This window comes from Pelophylax lessonae (genome assembly GCF_965119305.1).
Source record: "Pelophylax lessonae genome assembly, chromosome: 13".
NCBI classification, from domain to species: Eukaryota; Metazoa; Chordata; class Amphibia; order Anura; family Ranidae; genus Pelophylax; species Pelophylax lessonae.
The window spans coordinates 73633741-73652183 of record NC_138780.1 but is presented as its reverse complement, the minus strand read 5'-3'; the positions used below and the strand labels follow the sequence as shown (position 1 = coordinate 73652183).

The following is an 18443-nucleotide window of genomic DNA, read 5'->3' as shown; positions in this document are numbered from 1 at the left end:
TCTAGGTTTTTCATTTTGGACACTTTACAATTTTATTACATGTGGACTCTAATTTGTACACATGGTGATGCACACTGATCTGTGCATTTTTTGTTCAATATTATACTACTTGTATGTTTCACCTATATTTTTTTAGAGCTGCACTTATTGTTTATGATATGTTGTAATTAGACTGTGTATTTAGAAATGGCTGCAGGTCTTAAATCAGAACAATGGTACTGACCTGAAGAAATTTCTCAAATACCAGAACTTCAGTGTGAGCAAGAGAAAGTTTAAACTTTGCACATATGTGTCACTACTGTTATTCCGGCAAATTCACTCACCAGTGTTAAAGTAAATCTAAAGCCAAAACCTTTTCTTTTTAATATTGCAGTAGGTGAGGGTTGGATCCTCTCTATGATTTATTACTCTGTGAATCCCCATTTAGGAGATTCATCCCTCTATTTGTCCTAGTAACCATTGTCATGGTGATGGTTAGGGGGGTTAAAATTGTAACGGTTGTCACCAGAAAAGGGACAGAGAAAAAAATCTTCCATTGGGGAAGTTCTGTTTTCAAATACATTGTAAGAGTTCATGACTTGGTGACATTACATAAGCCATGTTTCCAGTTATACATTGTTGCCCTTGGTTGTTGTTAGAAATGCTGCATTGCCAGGTAATAGTTTAGGCTCGTCTATGTACTCTGGAATATCCCTAGCTACATAATTATAGTTAATATGACTAGAAAAAGAATGATGTCCATCAAGTTAGTAGTCTAACAGCTGCTGCCTTGTCCAGAAGAATACAAAACAAATTCTGGGAGGCTTTCAAACCCGAAGAACAGCAGAGCCAGCAGTACGGAGTGGAGTGTCTTTGGGGGACTGCATCTGACATAAGGTAAGTATTGCAGAAAAAAGCTGCTTTTGTCATTTTTTGACGTGTATTGGGCACTATATTTTACATTTAGGATTTGTTTGTATTGGGTGATCAGGGGCAGTGTAAGAAGAGGCTTGCTGTTCAGAGTTGTGTTTCTGTTCAATCCCGCCGGGACTTGGCGAATGCGCGAACGCGCGTACGCAAGCACGCAACATGATAGATGCTGGCGCCAAATAGGCTATTAAAACCCAGCCTTTGCTCAGCTCCAGTGCTGCTTTGTTTTCAGCCTTGTTGACCTGAACCTGCTACCTGTATCCTGTTTACCAGTACCAGACCCGGCTTGTCCTCACTATCCTCTGCTCTCCCCCTGCACCGACCTCGGCTTGTCCCTTGACCTCTGCTCCAGTCTGCTCCTTCTGGCTCCTGTATGACCGTTTGGCTTCTGACCTGGCTTGTCTCACTACGCTCCTGCCACCAGCACCTGTTGCCTGCATACCTGCTCTGGACTTACCCGGCTATCCCTGTCTGTGGACTTCAGCCTGCTTCCAGCTACATCAGGCACTCGTGCTACTCTATACTCGGCACCTCCTGTCTGCACTATCAGGGGTCCCGAGTCAGAGGCGTAAGAGAGGCCGTCCTCACCGTTCAGGCTCACCTCCAGGTACGTGATAGGCAGTAAAAGCAGGCAGTCAAGCAGCAGTTTTACCCCCCACCTAAACAAGGGCTTGCAGCCACTCAGGGCTGTATACATGCCATAGCCCTGATGCTTTGCCTCACAGGCCCATCAAAAATTAAATAGCATCTTGCATTTCACAGACAGTACCACCACCCAACTTGACACATTCATGTAAATGGTGGCTGCAACAACTGACCTGCAATCATGTGCTACCACTGTGGTTGCAGCATGGTAGGTTGGCATTTTCAGGTTAAAACAAGCAATGACATTACCAAATCACTGTCTGTTCACTGGAGATCGCTTTTTAGAGTGGCGGCATGCACTGCCACACAGAACGAGTCCTTAGGGATTAAAAGTGGAGCTCTGCCTTACGAATGCCTGGGTTGAGCTCTAGGTAATTTCTGCGGTCCGTACTATGTACAGTGCCTTAAAAAGGTATTCATAACCCCTGAAATTATTCACAATTTGTCATGTTACAACCAAAAATGTAAATGCTTTCACTTTTCCCTGGCGGCAGTGCATAGTGGCAGTTTAAGCCATTTGTTCATTTTTCCTTTTTTTTTTTCTCTACTTTTTTATTTTGTGATTGCGATGGGATAATTGGGACTGATATGCCTATGTTAACGATGACAATCTTTGTACTTTTGATGTTCTTTTCCAAAAAATATTCAATAAAAATAATTGAAAACAAAAATGTAAATGCATTTTATTGGAATTTGATGTGATCGACCAACACAAAGTGGAACATAATTGTGAAGTGGAAGGAAAATGATAAATGGTTTTCTAATTTCTTTACAAATAAATATCTGAAAAGTGTGGCGTGCATTTGTATTCAGCCCCCTTTACTCTGATACCCCTAATTAAAATCTAGTGGAACCAGTTGCCTTTAGAAGTCACCTAATTAGTAAATAGAGTCCATCTGTGTGTAATTTAATCTCAGTATACATACAGCTGTACTGTGAAACCCTCACAGGTTAGTTAGAGAACCCTAGGCCCCTTTCACACTATCCGTCCGTCGGACGGATTCTGTTTTTATCAGCGGGGGATCGAGCCGTCGATCCCCCGCTGAGCAGGAGACACAGCTGTCAGTTCCCCATGCATCTCTATGGGGGAAATCGGATAGGAACGGACCGTCGGTCCGTTCTCATCCGATCCCATCCGATCCGCTGGACGGATGGAAAATAGGGTTTCCATCCGTCCAGATTTGACAGATCGGATCGGGACGGATGTCAGCGGACATGTCTCCGCTGCCATCCGCTGCCCCATAGGAATGCATGGGGGGACCGTTCAGATCCGCCAAAAAAACGGACAGGCGGATCTGAACGGTCCGCCTGTGTGAAAGGGGCCTTAGTGAACAAACAGCATCATGAAGATCAAGGAACACGCCAGATAGGTCAGGGATAAATTTGTGGAGAAGTTTAAAGCAGGGTTAGGTTATAAAAAAAATCCCAAGCTTTGAACATCTCACGGAGCATTGTTTAATCCATCATCCGAAAATGGAAAGAGTATGGCACAACTGCAAACCTACCAAGACATGGCCGTCCACCTAAACTGACAGGCCAGGCAAGGAGAGCATTAATCAGAGAAGCAGCCAAGAGGCCCATGATAACTATGGAAGAGCTGCAGAGATTCACAGCTCAGGTGGGAGAATCTGTCCACAGGACTACTATTAGTCGTGCACTCCACAAATCTGGCCTTTATGGAAGAATGACAAGAAAAAAGCCATAAAAAGTCCAATTTGCAGTTTGCAAGAAGCCATGTGGAGGAAACAGCAAACACGTGGAAGAAGATGCTCTGGTCAGATGAGACTAAAATGTAACTTTTTGGCCTAAAAGCAAAATGCTATGTGTGGCAGAAAACTAACACTGCACATTACCCAGAACACTCCATCCCCACCATGAAACACGGTGGTGGAGGCAGCATCATGTTGCGGAAATGCTTTTCTTCAGCAGGGACAAGGAAGCTGGTCAGAGTTGATGGGAAGATGGATGGAGCTAAATACAGGGCAATCTTAGAAGAAAAACTGTATGAGTCTGCAAAAGACTTGAGACTGGGGCGGAGGTTCACCTTCCAGCAGGACAACAACTCTAAACATACAGCAAGAGCGACAATGGAATGGTTTAGATCAAAGCATATTCATGTGTTAGAATGGCCCAGTCAAAGTCCAGACCTAAATCCAATTGAGAATCTGTGGCAAGACTTGAAAATTGCTGTTCACAGACACTCTCCATCCAATATGACAGAGTTTGAGCTTTTTTGCTAAGAAGAATGGGCAAACATTTTACTCTCTAGAAGTGCAAAGCTTGTAGAGACATATCCAAAAAGACTTGCAGCTGTAATTGCAGTGAAAGATGGTTCTACAAAGTATTGACACAGGGGGGCTGAATATAAATGCGTTCCACACTTTTCAGATATTTATTTGTAAAACATTTTGAAAACCATTTATCATGTTTCTTTCACCTCACAATTATGTGCCACTTTGTGTTGGTCTGTCACATAAAATCCCAATAAAATACATTTACATTTTTGGTTGCCAAAATGTGGAAAATTTCAAGGGGTGTGAATACTTTTTTAGACCCTGTATGTCCCAGTGTTGGTCCCCTTACCGAATAGAGTAATAAGCACACTTCCAGATAATCAATGACAGTGGTTGGGTATATAAAGGGGTAGGGAATTGGCGCTGCCCAATGACAGTGCTGTGTGGTTTCCACATATTACAAATTTACAATGTATGCAGCAAAGATCTAATAAGATCTAAAATTGCAAGCAGCCTTTAAAATGATCATTTTGTGGCCTGGCAGGTGTGAAGGCCAGGAAAGCAAAGGGCTGTTCACTTTACCTTTAAGAAGAGACATTTAGCAGTTGTCTCCCCTGAGGGTGTGAAGTTATTTGACGTTCCTCTTACTCAGAGACAGGCTGGAGCTTGCAGCCAAGTTCAACAATCTACAGATTACACTTTGTAGCAGCTCAGTGAATGCTCTGAAACCTCGTATTTCAGGTAAGCAAAATGACAGGGTCTGGTGAGACCACACTCAAGGGGCAAGGCGGAGCGGACACAGGTGAGGGGAGTCTCACCTGGGCACCAGTCTATGCTATAATGGGTAACATGCTGTGATCTGATAGTCTTCTATGTATGGTGAATATAAATAGGTGCATGCACAAAACAATCTAGAATCATATCTATAGCAGGATGGTATATTATGTTATTTATGTTTATTAACAAGGGCATTTAACAATGTAATGGCTTATTGATAAGTGTTACCATGTAACACAGACATTTTTAAAATATTGTTTATGAGTAAGATGCCACTATTATCTCTTACATGGAATCCCATTTCTAATGTCACAGTAAATGCTCCCATCATTAACAGCCATCTATAAAATAGTCTTGCAAGTTGTTACCCTCAAACCGCTGGGGAACTACTAGTCTCAGCATTCCCTTTGCTGGTACTGCAGACTTGCAGCAGATCTTTAGCAGCTGAAAGGTTGTCCAACCCCAATACACAGATCTAGCTAGGCCTGGCATAGAAATGCTGGGAACATTAGACGAGAAGTATGGGTTGTCGTGCCGCTATGGATCGCGACCTTATGTGCCTTGAACAAAATGTTCCAATTTCCAAACTTCCCATTTATTGTCTGAATGTTTTAACCTTAACTGAATATAATAACTTCTGCAAAGCATATATTCAGAAAGTCATTTAATGTAGCCCAGATCACTGCAGGAATTAATACGTGTGATTAGAAAATTAGGCAAACATTTTACATTCGCTTAATAGAAATTGTAATATTAGGTTTATTATTTTTTTTTTTTACAAGTTTCAGATGTTTCAGTCTATTTTTAATTATGTAAAGAAATCAAACTGCTGTTTTTTTGGTTTAATTCATTAAAGGTCGTCTTTTTGGTCAATACTAATGAACATTAGGGACAATACACACCATTTTCAGTAGTCTTCACCTGAGAAAATGATATAAAATGTGTAAGGTTTGTCCTACATGTGGCATTATATCATATTCCACTAAACTCCAAATTTTATACAGATGCATGGAGTCATATTTTTAAAGCAGAGGGTAATCATTTCCAAGGACTATACAATTGCATAGATATAATGGGGTTGATTTGTTAAGGGCAAATAGGATGTTCACTTTGCAAGGAATTTTCTCTTTTAAAGTGATTGTAAAGTCTCCTTTTAAAAAAAAAATAACAAATATGGTATACCTACCTCCTCTGTGCAGTTAGTTTTGCACAGGGCAGCCTGAATCCTTACATAGTTGCATAGTTAGTGAGGTTGAAAAAAGACATCAGTCCATCCAGTTCAACCTATGATGTGTGTGTGTTTGCTGCTAACCGTACATTGTATACCCCTGTATGTTGGGGTCTTTAAGGTGCCCATCTAATAGTTTTTTGAAACTATCAATGCTCCCTGCTGATACCACTGCTTGTGGAAGAGAATTCCACATCCTTACTGCTCTTAAAGTGAAGAACCCCCTGCGTATTTTAAGGTTAAACCGCCTTTCCTCTAGTTTTAGTGAGTGGCCATGTGTCTTATTGTATTTCCTTTCTCTGAATAGGTCTTTCCATATGCTAGGGTTGCTAGTACAATATTTGTACATTGATATCATATCCCCCCTCAATCGTCTCTTCTCCAGAGAGAATAGGTTCAGTGCTTGTAGTCTTTCCTCATAGCTGATGTCCTCCATTCCCCTAATTATTTTTGTTGCCCTTCTCTGGACTTTCTCCAGCTCCAGCACATCCTTCCTGAGGACCGGTGCCCAGAACTGGACAGCATATTCCAGATGTGGCCGGACCAGAGTCTTGTAGAGTGGTAGAATAATCTCTTTATTTCTGGAGTGAATCCCCTTTTTTATACATCCCAGTATTCTGTTGGCTTTGCTTGCAGCGGTTTGGCATTGCATGCCACTGCCAAGCCTGTCTACCAGTACCCCCAAGTCCTTTTCCATCCTAGACTCCCCCCCCCCCTCTAGTGAATAGCTTGCTTATATTACCCTTGTGTTTACTATTACTATAATTAATACTGAAACTAATTGACCTATGGTCACTGTTTCCTAAGTTGTCCCGTATTTCTATATCAGTGAGCAGGTCTGTATTGTTGGTAATCAGTAGGTCAAGTACCGCATTGTTTCTTGTCGGTGCATTCACCATCTGACCCATGAAATTGTCCTGCAAAACATTTAGGAACTGCCGAGCCTTGGCTGAATGCGCGGTTCCTTCTGCCCAGTCTATATCTGGATAATTAAAGTCCCCCATTATAATGACATTTCCCATCCTTGCTGCCAATCCTATCTGTAAAAGGAGGTCCGCCTCCCCCTCCTCCCTCAGGTTGGAGGGCCTATAGCATACACCCAATATTACCTTCCCCACAGTGCCTTCCCTTTGAAGTTCTACCCATAGGGATTCTGCCTCGTCCATAGCTCCATTATTAATATCATCCCTCATATTTACCTGTATACTGTTCTTAATATACAAACATACCCCTCCCCCTTTTTTACCTTCTCTATCTCTGCGATAAAGGGAATACCCCTGAACGGTCGCCATCCAGTCATGAGAGCTGTCAAACCAAGTCTCAGTTATCCCCACAAAATCTAAGTCCTCCTCAAACATCAGCAGCTCCAGCTCTCCCATCTTGTTGGCCAAGCTTCTGGCATTGGTATACAAACCTCGTAATTTTGATCGGTTACATATATCCTCGTTTGATGTTTTTAGGCTGCTCTCTTGATTTTTCCCCATACCCACCCTGGGTATAGGAGCTCCGAACACCCTACCGCTAACGCCCCCATTTCTGCCCTCTGAATCTTGCTTTCCAAGCTAATTCTACATCTGTACCCTCCCCCCATCACCTAGTTTAAAAGCCCCTCTAACTTTTCGGCCATCTTCTCACCCAGTACGGTTGCACCCTCCCCATTTAGGTGCAATCCGTCCCTACCAAAGAGCCGGTGGCCGACAGAGAAGTCGGCCCAGTTCTCCAGGAACCCGAAACCCTCCTTACTACACCAGCTCCTCAGCCACTCGTTAACTTACCTAATCTCCCGCTGCCTCTCTGGTGTGGCTCGAGGTACAGGTAGTATTTCTGAAAATACTACCTTGGAGGTCCTAGTCCTCAACTTAGCTCCTAAGTCCCTGAAATCATTTAGGACTCTCCATCTTCCTCTGCCTATGTCATTGGTACCCACGTGTACCATGACAGCTGGGTCTTCCCCAGCCCCACCCAATAATCTGTCCACCCGATCCACGATCCAATCTTCTTGGGTCCCTCGTTGCTGCTCCTGGCCCCTCTCTCCTGTCAAGCGCCCCTACAGCAATCAGCTTGCTATGGGGGCACCCAAGCCAAACTGCAGCTCAGTGTGTCCATTCAGACACAAAACTGTGTTTTGGCCTCATCCCCTCTCTCTTCTGATTGACTAATCAATTTTGATTGACAGCCGTGGGAGCCAATGGCGCCACAGTTGTGTCTCAGCCAATGAGGAGGGAGAGTCCTGGACAGCTGAGGGACTTGTGGACATTGCTTGACAGAGATGGGGTCAGGTAAGGATTAGGGGGTGCTGGGGACGCTGCTACACCCAGAAGTTTATACCCATAGTTTATTATCCAGCAAATGGAAGAAGAGGGGAGGGAAGGCCTTGGTTAATAGGATAGAAAGGTTTAGGTGGGTCATCGGTTAATCTGGTTTGATATAATAAAGTTTATTGGAAACATTTTACTAGGGATTGTTGGGTATCACTAGGCAAGGCTTGAATGAAAGATTTCTAGACATCAACATTTTTTTACCCTGTGTGTTCTGTGGTTTTTACTTTTTACACTTTTTTGGTGAATGAGGAGGGGTAATATGTACCCTTCACATGGGATCTTCCAGATTCCGATAAGCCCCCCACTTGCAGACCCCCACAGCCCAGGGTTGTGGGAAAGAGGACCTTGTCCCCATCAACATGGGGACGAGGTGCTTTGGGGTGCACCCCAAAGCACCCGCCCCATGTTGAGGGCAAGTGGCCTGGTATGGTTTAAGGGGGCTGCTCCCTCATCCTCCCCCCCTTTCCTGACCTGCCAGACTGTATGCTTGGATAAGGGTCTGGTATAGATTTTAGGGGGGACCCTACGCCATTTTTTTTCAAAAATGTTGGCGTGGAGTTCCCCTTTAAGTCTGTACCAGACTCGAAAGGCCTGGTATGGACTGGGGGGAGACCCTACGCTGTTTTTTTTTTTTCATTTTTTTTTAATTACAGCTGCGCTCAACTTTAAATAACATTTTTTCCTTTAGAAATGTCAGTATTGCTGCAGCAGGTTCATTGTACAAATGTGCCACTTTACAGGTACATTAAGGGGACCCCCCAGGCATGATATTTAAAGGAATTTTTCATTTTTATTGTTTCACTTTAAGCGTCATTAAAATCACTGCTCCTGTAAAAAACTATAATTTAAAAACATTTTTTTTTGCATTGATACATGTCCCTCCAGGGCAGTACCCAGGTCCCCATGCTTTTTATGGCAATAACTTGCATATAAGCCTGTAAAATGAGGACTTTTCATTTTTCATGTTCACGTCTCATAGACTTTAATAGAGTTCGCATGTTCCCTAGAACCTTTTCCCTGTTTAAGATATTCTGGTGCGAACCGAACAGGGGGATGTTCGGCCCATCACTAATCACAACTGAGGACTGGTTAGCTGCAATATATTACAGTTTTGTTTTTAGGTTGAACTTTTTAAGAGTGGCTGGTGTGCAGGAACAGACTAACCAGTATGTGGGCAGGTCGGTTTGATCATTACATCCGCTATGATTCCCCCCTCATTGGGTACCAAGCCAATGAGAGGCCTACCCTGGGTTGGGTTCTTCTGGGCTATGCTAGGGACCTATAACAGGTTCACTTTTCTATACATGGGGTACCTTTACTCTTGTGCTATTTTCATCAATGACAAGGCTAAAGCTGCCGTGGAGGAATGCTCAATCTTAAGGGGGCATCTGCAGTTAGAGATGAACTTACATCATGTACACTTGCACTGTAACTATTCTTCAGTTAATTCTCAGGTCTCCATGACCATGTACACCTTCTCCATAACTTGCATTTAGGAGGGATATGCTGAGCCTTTTCCACATCCACCTGTCCACAGTTTATACTACCATTCCCCAGTAGCGGAATGGACCCCACTGTATACCTTGAATGGGCTGCACACATGGACGGGAGCTTGACTGTCCTGTGTGTGCCTGTGCCCGTGGAGGTGGAGGTGGACAGGCATGTCTGCAGTTGTGGGCTCCCCTTCCACGCCCCCAGTGGCCTGACAGCAGCGCAGGGTGACAGGCGCTTGCCACCTGCTAAGTTCAGCGGCGGGATGCACATGGGAGTCGAGACTAATGCTTGGCTGGGACTGGGTCACTGGGCAGTTGGGGCCCCCCAGGCAAGTGGGGCCTCCAGGCAACTGCCCAGCGTGCCCATTCAGTAAGACAGCCCTGGGTGGAATGAGAGCCGACAACCTCTCCCTCGCTGCTACAGGCCATTCCACATGCCAAATATACACGCTACTGACAGGCTGCTTATTAGACTTCCGTTTACCCTAGGTCATGGGGGCTCAACCTGTGGCCCTCCAGCTGTTGTGGAACTACAAGTTCCATGAGGCATTGCAAGGCTGACCGTTACAGGCATGACTCCCAAAGGCAGAGGCATGATGGGACTTGTAGTTCTGCAACAGCTGTCGTTTTACAGGTTGAGAAACCATGCTACATCCAGAAGGCTTTTTTATCTTAATGCATAGAATGCAGTGATTTAGGAGTAATCACCTTAGAACAGGAAGTCTGTTACTGACAGGGTCACTAGGTGAACATAAGGGAAAAAAGATAAATAATTTAGCCATCACAACTAAGGACTGGTTAGCTGCAATATATTACAGTTATTACAGTTTTATTTTTAGGTTTAACTTTTTAAGAATGGCTGGAGTGTAGGAACAGCCTAACCAGTATGTGGGCAGGTCAGGGTGATCATCACATCCTCCATGTTTCCCCCCTCATTGGGTACCAAGCACATGAGAAGCCTACACTGGGTTGGGTTCTTCTAGGCTACGCTAGGGACCTATAACAGGTTCACTTTTCTATACATTGTGCCATTTTCATCAGTGCTCTTGAGACAAGGCTAAAGCTGCCGTGGAGGAATGCTCAACCTTAAGGCGGGCCTCTGCAGTCATGTACACTTGCACTGTAACTATTGTTCAGTTAATTCTCAGATTTTCATGACAATGTACACCTTGTCCATAACTTGCTTGTAGGAGGGATACGCTGAGCCTTATCCACATCCACCTGTCCACCGTTTTCCACTACCATTCCCCAGTAGCGGAGTTAACCCCACTGGACACCCTGCGTGGGCTGCACGCGTGCACTTAACTCTTTAAGTCTATAGAGGGGGTTGGTTTGATCCTTTATAAAGCTAAATAGTATTTGTTTGCCTCCGTCCCTGTTTATCTAGAAGGGGGAAAGTTTTCTTTAAGTCTATACCTCTGTGCAGGATGGGAACCTATCAGAGCGAGCCGACAACCTCTCCCTCACTGCTACAGGCCATTCCACCTGTGATAGGTACACGCTACCGACAAGCTGCTTGTCAGACTTCCGTTTACCCTAAGTTATGGGGGCTCGACCTGTGGCCCTCCAGCTGTTGTGGAAATACAACTCCCATGAGGCATTGCCAGGGGCGTACCAAGGGGTTAGTGAGACCGGTGCCCGCCAGAAGCGTAGGCCTGAGGGGTTGAGCGCCAAAAAAAGGCAGGGTTAGTGATTTTTGCTCCCCCAGGTCAGCCTGGGCCCCCCGCGCCCTCAGACAGCGTGCAGCTCCAATCCCGGAGCTCTGTGTCCAGTCCAGGCGGCAGCAGTGCTGGGCTCTCCGGAGCTCCATCTCCGCCCACAGATGCGGCCAGTCAGTGGTCACATGACCGTGACATCATCAATCGGCGGCAGGCTGAGTGGGGATAGTGAGTGCACTGGGGCTGTCAGAGGAGCCCATACTGTCGCTCAGCAAGACTTCAATCTCCTCTCCACTGCCAGGCGCAAAAGAAAAGGCTGACTGGGGGACCCCTCTCTCTCTCTGTCACCCCCCTCTCTCTCTCTCTGTCGCCCCCCCTCTCTCTCTCTCTCTCTGTCACCCTCTCTCTCTCTCCCTCTCTCTCTCTGTCACCCCCCTCTCTCTCTCTCTCTGTCACCCCCCTCTCTCTCTCTCTCTGTCGCCCCCCTCTCTCTCTCCCTCTCTCTGTCACCCCTCTCTCTCTCTCTCTCTCTCTGTCACCCCTCTCACCTCCCCCTATCTCTCTCTCTCTGTCACCCCTCTCTCTCTCTCTCTCTCTCTCTGTCACCCCCTCTCTCTCTCTCTCTCCCCCCTCTCTCTCTGTCACCCCTCTCTCTCTCTCTCTGTCACCCCTCTCACCTCCCCCCCTCTCTCTCTCTCTCTGTCACCCTCTCTCTCTTTTAAATACTTCTCTCTCTCTCTGTCAACCCCCTTCTCTCTCTCTCTCTCTGTCAAACCCCCCTTTTTCTCTCTCTCTCTCTCTCTCTCTCTCTCTGTCAAACCCCCCTCTCTCTCTGTAAACCCCCCTCTCTCTCTTTGTCAACCCCCCTCTCTCTCTGTCACCCCCTCTGTCAAACCTCCTCCCTCTCTCTCTCTGTCACCCCCCTCTCTCTCTCTCTGTCACCCCCCCTCTCTCTCTCTGTCACCCTCTCTCTCTCTGTCACCCCCCTCTCTCTCTCTCTCTCTGTCACCCCCCTCTCTCTCTCTCTGTCACCCCCCTCTCTCTCTCTCTGTCGCCCCGCTCTCTCTCTCTCTCCCTCTCTCTGTCACCTTCCTCTCTCTCTCTGTCACCCCCTCTCTCTTTGTCACCCCTCTCTCTCTCTCTGTCACCCCTCTCACCCCCCCCCCTCTCTCTCTCTCTCTCTCTGTCACCCTCTCTCTCTTTTAAATACTTCTCTCTCTCTCTGTCAACCCCCTTCTCTCTCTCTCTCTCTCTGTCAAACCCCCCTTTCTCTCTCTCTCTCTCTCTCTCTCTCTCTGTCAAACCCCCCTCTCTCTCTCTGTAAACCCCCCCTCTCTCTCTTTGTCAACCCCCCCCTCTCTCTGTCACCCCCTCTGTCAAACCTCCTCCCTCTCTCTCTTTGTCAAACCCCCCTCTCTCTCTTTGTCAACCCCCCCTCTCTCTCTCTCTCTGTAACCCCCTCTCTTGCTGTTCACACCTGGCACAATGTTGCCCATCTAGAGAGCTCTATACTGGGCAAACAAGGGACACCTGAGAAACTTTCAATTCCCTTGTATACATTTTTTTTTTAATGGGACAGGGAGGATTAGGAAACAAAATATAATGCTACATATGTTTCTTTAGTTTCCCTTTACATGGTGGAGAACTATTATAGGAACATCACCTTTTAAAAATGTATAAAATTATTTAAATTGATCTAAACAAGAAAAAAAAATTAAAGTTGTTACTTTTTCATGGTGGGGGCGATACAGCGCCTCGCCAAGGGCGCTGGAGACTCTAGGTATGCCTCTAGGCATTGCTAGGCTGACAAGCATGACTACCACAGGCAGAGGCATAATGGGACTTGTAGTTCGGCAACAGCTGGAGGTGTACAGGTTGAGAACCCATGCCTTAGGCAACCACACACTTCAATATTTTAATACTGATGTCTTCATACCCCAAGTACCTAGTGACCTGAAATGTGGAATGGTGCCAGCTACTTGCATTACACCCCTTTCAACAACTTCAGACCAGGCGGGAATAAGGTTTCCAAAACTTTATTTGAAAAAGTGCAAAAGGCATTACAAAGTTCAGAATTCAGAGACCTAAGTCTTTCCTAATGCCCTAACCCAGGCTATGTGCTGCCCTGGCATACCTGCAAGGGTAGTGTTCGTGTAAAATACAGAGTCAATCAGTGGCATACTCCAGCAGCTGGTGTCTTCGGGGTGAACCCCAGGTTCTGATGACTTTACATCCAGGTAGTAAAGCGTCATCCTTCTGCTCCCATAGGGAGTTGTTCTCTGTCTCTCTCCCTTATGGGCACATTCTCAGTTTTATATTTGGCCTATTATGGGCTCTGGGACCCCCTTGGATGTCCTAGCTCTCTAATCCCAGCCTGCCATGGGTACAGACCCTTATCACTTTTAAATTGCACAGTACCAGTGGATGGGACCTAGAAAGACCCACCTAAAGACCAAAGAACTGGGAAGGCATTAACTCTTACTCTCCTTTCTAAGACCGCACCTAACTCGCTATTTTCAACCCACTTACACGTACATTCTGGTATACAGTATCTCTTTTGTAAATATTTTATTATATCTTTTCATTTGACAACAGTGAAGAAATTACACTTTGCTACAATGTAAAGTAGTGAGTGTACAGCTTGTATAACAGTGTAAATTTGCTGTTCCCCTCAAAATAACTCAACACACAGCCATTAATGTCTAAACTGCTGGCAACAAAAGTGACACCCCATAGTGAAAATGTCCAAATTGGGCCCAAAGTGTCAATATTTTGTGTGGCCACCATTTATTTCCAGCACCGCCTTAACCCTCTTGGGCATGCAGTTCACCAGAGCTTCACAGGTTGCCGCTGGAGTCCTCTTCCACTCCTCCATGGTGACATCACGGAGCTGGTGGATGTTAGAGACCTTGCGCTCCTCCACCTTCCATTTGAGGCCCCACAGATGCTCAATAGGGTTTAGCTCTGGAGACATGCTTGGCCATGCTTGGCCAGTCCATCACTTTTACCCTCAGCTTTTTTAGCAAGGCAGTGGTCGTCTTGGAGGTGTGTTTGGGGTCGTTATCATGTTGGAATACCGCCCTGCGGCCCAGTCTCCGAAGGGAGGGGGATCATGCTCTACTTCAGTATGAGACAGTACATGTTGGCATTCATGGTTCCCTCAATGAATTGTAGCTCCTCCAGTGCCGGCAGCACTCATGCAGCCTCAGACCATGACACTTCCACTACCATGCTTGACTGTAGGCAAGACACACTTGTCTTTGTACTCCTCACCTGGTTGCCGCCACACACGCTTGACACCATCTGAACCAAATAAGTTTATCTTGGTCTCATCAGACCACAGGACATGGTTCCAGTAATCCATGTCCTTAGTCTGCTTGTCTTCAGCAAACTGTTTGCGGGCTTTCTTGTGCATCATCTTTTAGAAGAGGCTTCCTTCTGGGACGACAGCCATGCAGATCAATTTGATGCAGTGTGAGGCGTATGCAGGGCCGGATTAAGAGCATCATGGTCTTGGTGCTGAGGATTTTGAAGGGCCTTAAGGGCCGTACCTTGGCATGCACCCAGAGGAGGAAGGGTGCAGCCATGCATGCCTAATTCAACATGGGATGCTGTCTCTGAAGCCCATAAACACATCCATGCATCGGCAACTGTCCCTCCTTGTCAGGCCTTCGCTCTGTGTGGGGAGGTTCTGAGGGAGCTGCCTGGGGAAGCGAGCATAGAAGCCAGACTTCTGTGTTTACAAGTGACAGAAGAGCGGTCACAGTGAATATGGCCAACCCGGGGCCTATATAAAAGGTAGGGGCCTGGAGCTGCAGCTCCAATAGCCCCTACGTTAATCTGGCCCTGAGCGTATGGTCTGAGCACTGACAGGCTGCCCCCCCCCCCCCACCCCTTCAACCTCTGCAGCAATGCTGGCAGAACTTATATGTCTATTTCCTACAGACAAACTCTGGATTTGACTCTGAGCACATGCACTTAACATCTTTGGTCGACCATGGAGAGTAATGATCCACTGATATTGTTTTTTTCATTGCTGATACCGATATTTTGGTCATCGCGTATCGGTATCAGCCGATATTGGCTAATATTTTCGTACATTTAAAAATTTTTTTTTTTTCTTGACAGGTATTCTTGTGGAGGGATCTGGGGGTCTAAAAGATCCCAAAACCCCTCCTCTGCAATTAAAAGCATTAAAAAATGCCAAGTTTGGCTGTTTTTGAATGCTGTCATTTTTTTTAAATTTGGCGCCAGTACCCGGAAACACTTTGGGGTTTTTGCATGGCGACCCGATCAGAGCCAAATATGGCTTTGATCGGGTCTTCGGTGACCATGCTGGCTGGTTGCCCAGGTTTCCCGGTGGGACTGGAGACCCGGGCGAGCCACAAAAGGTGAATGGCCGAGCCACAATGACATCACTCTCGCGCATGCGCATGGCAGTCACTGTTTACGCCGCATCGGTGCAAGTTTAGGAGATACTTACTGTAGCTATAGAAAAGCCTTATTATAGGCAAAAATCAACCAAGGGAGATTACACCAACTTCAAACTATAACTAAAGGTAAAACTTTTTTTTTTAAGTTTTGGATAGAGTGTAGGGGGATTAGATTCTCTGTCATCTTTTTTCACTGTCTGTGGGAAATCTTCCAACAGGGACAGTAGTTCTGGTGATCTGGGGGAATTCCCTTAATTTGCAGGGATTTCCTCTCACTTCCTGTTTGGCTATGGGACAGGAAGTGAAGGAAAATCTCTGCAATGGGACAAAGATGGAGAAAAAAAAAATCTGACAGGGGTTATAACCCTCCCAAACACTCTCCAAAATGAAAAAGTTTGAATAAGTTTTGCCTATAGCTCTACTTTAAGTCTATGATCTAACAAAACACTCAGATCATTCTCCACCATTGTTAGGGGAGCATTCTTCCTACAGACCACAACAGGGAAGGACTGGGCCAGGTGGCCACTCTGATGACACGTAAAAAGGCTGCACCATTTCTGCCACAGACATGCTTAAAGGTTGCTTGGTGAAGAGAAGTAAAAAGCCTCCACCGCTGACCTACTGAGTGCAGGATAAAGACAAGGACAGAGCGTAGGCCTCCCTCCCAGCACTGTGTCTGAACAGAGGCCAGTTCCATGCACCACTGCAGACTTTCCTCCCCCAGCCAGCCCAAATCAAGCTGTCCCAGCTCCCCCCAACCACCCCCTGCTGGCCAGGTCAGGGACCCAGATTTGGCCGGTGAGTACCTAGAGTGGAGCTTCAGCCTGGAATGGGGTTCAGGAGGAGGCCGGGAAGAGGGATAGTGGTAGTGCTGCACCATGGGCTTCTGGTTTGTACTTGACCCCTGAGCCGAAGGTTGCCAGTCAGCCCCTGGAGCACAAATTTGAGAGAGATTTTTGCCATTCATCTCTGATGAATTTGTTTTAGCATGGACTTTCTGAGACTGGAAAATTATACTAGGTGTTCCTCCTGCTTCTGCCTGGAATGGGGGTCAGGAGGGGGCCGGGAAGAGGGATAGTGGGAGTGGGGCCGATTTGCTGCACCATGGGCTTCTGGTTTGTACTTGACTCCTGGGCCGAAGATTGCCAGTCAGCCCCTGGAGCACAAATTTGAGAGATACTTTTGCCATTCACCTCTAATGAATTTGTTTTAGCATGGGCTTCCTGAGACTGGAAAATGATACTAGGTGTTCCTCAGGGGGGAAAAGGTTGAGAAAGGCTTAAGCCCCGTACACACGTACCGATTGTCGGCCGTAAATATTCGGCCAACTGTCGGATGCTTCCGACAACCGACTGCGACTTTTCGGCCGAACAAAATCTGGTGTGCATGCTATAAAATTTTTGTTGGCCAACAAAGAATGGCCGATTGTTTGTCAGTCAGTACAGATTTCGGCCGACAAAAGCCAGATGAGCAAGACTGGGCATGCTCAGAGAAGAAAAAACACACGGAAAGTAAACCATCACATGACATCACTTCTGCAGTTGGTTGTTGTTGGCCGACAAAATTCGTGTGCAGTCTAGAGCACATTTCAACCAACAAAACAACACTGGACAAAAGACGGCCAATCGCTCGGCTGACAATCGGTGCGTGTGTATGGGGCTTTATTCCTCTCTACTCCATCCAACAGCAAAAATCGGTTTGCCACGGTGTCAAGTTTCAGCAGCCATGATAAACCATGGTCAGTTTACAGGGGGGAGGGACAATCGGTACGTGTGTACAGGGCTTTAATCATAGAAAATTTTATAACTGAAACAAACATATATTGTTTTTGAAAAGATAAAGAACTGAAGTAGAGAAAATCTGCAAAATATCTCTCCATCTATGTCCACTAGACCATGGAGTTCAGACGCTCACAGGGCTACAGTGCTACCACGGCCAAGTCTATTGTGTAATTACATACAGCAAATAATTACACAGAGATTTTGTTCTGAATAAATCTTGTGCTGTTAGGTGTACAAATAAGATGGTTAGAGAAGACTCTTATTCTAAAGAGATTTTCCACTGTATATGCCAGGAAGTAGTTATGGAGCTCGCCTGTAACAATTGCAATTATACTTTCTAAGTGTAAAAGTCACAAGTTAACTGTTAAAAAATGATGCAATTCTATTTACAAGGAAGACACTTTTGCAAAAGTAAACTGTGTGAACACTGTCATTTTAATGATTTCACTAAACAAAATCTCAGCAACGGAAAACATTCTTTAGAAAGAGGAAATAAAACGTCCTTTCTGCCAGAAAAGCTGTACAGTATGTGTTCCCTAACTTCAAGAGTTTGGCCAAAACTCTCAAATCTTGGGCAGCCTTCATTGCACCTGTGTGCTGTGCTAATGGCCAGCAATCTACTTTGCCTGGGTTTGGGGAGTACATAGGAACTCTAGAGAATAGTTATTTTTAAGACTGTCTAAGCTGAGCTCATCTAATTCCAGCTTTAAGAGCCTGTAATGTTTTTCCAGGTCATTAACTTACACTGGAGATCTTTATCTATCCGCAACAAATTATTTCTTAGTTAATGATTCAAGATCTGAACCCATTGCTAAATTTGTATTAAAATTAAATATGTTAACCTCTTCCTGCCCATGTAACCCATATGTGCTGCACAAAGAGAGTAAGCTTTAATGCCCTTACGCCCCACAGATACGTTCATGGATGGGCATGGTTTCTGTGCTAAGAGCAGGCTCACGCCGTG

The 18443-nt window shown here is 45.7% G+C and overlaps 1 protein-coding gene across 4 annotated transcripts in view; it reads left to right on the top strand.

Moving 5' to 3' along the window:
• PAK6 (p21 (RAC1) activated kinase 6) overlaps positions 1 to 18443 on the top strand; it is a 187211-nt gene that overhangs the window by 65772 nt on the left and 102996 nt on the right. The window contains exon 1 of one of the 4 annotated variants that reach the window (XM_082275197.1): positions 4386 to 4529. The exons of 2 other annotated variants lie outside the window; for them this stretch is intronic. The gene's annotated coding sequence lies outside the window, so the exon portion shown is untranslated. Of the gene's footprint in view, positions 1 to 4385; positions 4530 to 18443 lie in introns of those variants that run through there. One more of the 4 variants, XM_082275194.1, reaches the window with a different exon arrangement.